This window comes from Blastomyces gilchristii, assembly GCF_000003855.2.
Source record: "Blastomyces gilchristii SLH14081 genomic scaffold supercont1.19, whole genome shotgun sequence".
Classification (NCBI taxonomy): domain Eukaryota; kingdom Fungi; phylum Ascomycota; class Eurotiomycetes; order Onygenales; family Ajellomycetaceae; genus Blastomyces; species Blastomyces gilchristii.
The window spans coordinates 1325928-1328198 of record NW_003101664.1 but is presented as its reverse complement, the minus strand read 5'-3'; positions in this window follow the sequence as shown (position 1 = coordinate 1328198).

Genomic DNA, 2271 nt, shown 5'->3' with positions numbered 1-2271 from the left:
GTGATAATCTAGCATACAAGATGAATATGTGATTTATATATTCTTACAATTCAATCATATCAGATCTTCTATCTTATATTGTTTGATGAGATCTCAGTGAATATTGATTTGATTCTCTTAATCTTGTTTCACAGTTTCTATGAAGATCTCTGCTTAATCACAGACATCTCAGAGCTTCATTACTATATTATCAGTGATCTGAATTGAACTGTGAGAGTTCAGTGTGAACTGTGTAATCTCTAGAAGATTTAACACTTTCATGTAATATTTATATGTAAGAAAGAACAGACTTATATCTGTTGAAATGACATCTCAACTGTTGATAGTGACCTCTGTGTGTAGAAGAAGATCATATTAATTGTCTTATAAGTGATTACAGAACTTACAGAGATAATTCTTCACAGTCTGAATTATTCATTCTGATACATCATCAGTCTTGAAGTGATAGACAGTTGATAGACAGTATATAATCTTGAGAACTTGACAGATTCTTGTTCAGAGAGTACTTATAAATTGATAGTCTTGATCTGATACTATAGATCTCAGCAATTCATATATCTGATAGAATAAGCTCTATAGAAAAGCTTCAGTGACTTGTTCAGTATTCATCTTATCACAAGATTTCAATATTACATCTTTGCTCAGTTAATTCACAATAATCAGAATGTTTCTACAACTCTTACTCTTAAATAAATTGATAGTAAAGTCAATTGCTACATCTCATCAGATTCTATCAGAGATATCAAGTGATTTCAATAGATCTTTTCTACAGTTCTTTCATGAGATAACAGAAGAACAGTGATTGCAGTTTCAGATAAAGTATCTGATACTGTTTAATATCTCAGATCAGTAGAACTCTCAGAAGATCATTCTATACAGTTATTCATAGCCTGAATAATCAGTTATACATAAATCATACATCTCTTACATTATTCAAGTGTGTAAGAGTTCAGAGTGAGGAACTCAGCATTGTTTACAGAATTATAGAGTGTTATTATCATTGATTGAATATTCTGAGATATCAGTTCTTATATATAGTTCTGAAGAAAATCAGAGTGCTTCTTAATATACTGCTTCAGTGAGAGTCTGAAGAAGTTCATCTGTCTGAACTGCTGTATATCACAGTTCATTCAGTGTAGAAGAAGTAGAGATATTAATAACAGTTCTAACTGAAGAAGTATGTATAGTATTATAAACTGTTTCATCTTAATTAACTAGTATCTTTAGATTCAAGAGTCAGTGCTCTCAATTCATTCAGTGAGTATCTGTTATATCAGATAACATATCTTACTCTTATTATAAGAGAGCATCTATCATTGAGTTCTGACTATCAGAACAGTAGTGTATTGTAAAATGAAAGTGACTTAAGAACTCAGATCATTGTATCTGTCATTCAGTGAGTTTATAAGTAGTTGTAAAGTATTTAAAATTCTTATAATCTGTGACTATCTTAAATTCAGAGACATTTTAAAGTTCAGAGTCTTATTCTTCTAAACAGTATATAATTGTAAGAAGTTTCTTATTATAGATCTTATAATTGCATTCAGCAGAACTCAGTTTCTTAAATATAAAGATACATGATTGTAGAACATCTTCATCATTATATTATAATATCACTTCTTCTATTATATAGTCAGAGAAATCAGCTTCAATAACTGTCTTATAATCAGAATCAAATATTATTAGTAGAGAGATATTAATGAACATCTTCTTCATCTGTATAAATACAGCTTTAGCATTCACTGATCATTGAAATACTGAGTCTTTCTTAGTAAGATCTGTAAGTGATCTCATAATATCTGAGAAGTTTTATATAAATCATTGATAGAAGTTAGCAAATCTGATGAAGCTTCATACATCTTTCACAGTATGCAGAGCTTCTCATTCAAGAATGATGAAGACTTTCTCAGAATTCATTTGAATTCCCTTGCCAGCTTCTATAATAAAACTCAGATACTTAGTACTCTTGACTTCAAAATCACACTTATCAATATCTATCAGTAGTCCTGCTTCTTGTAGCTGTTATAATATCTTTCACACATACTCTTGATATTCTTTTCTGAATTTATTAGTGAAGATGAGAATGTTATCTAGATAAGCAGATACAAACTTATTAAGAAAATCTCAAAACACTCAGTTGATATACTTCTGAAATATACTGAAAGTATTAGTCAGTTCAAAGAATGTGACTATTCATTCAAAGAGATCATAATATGTTTGAAATGCTATAAGTCATTCATCTTCTTCAGTGATATAAATCTTATGAAATGT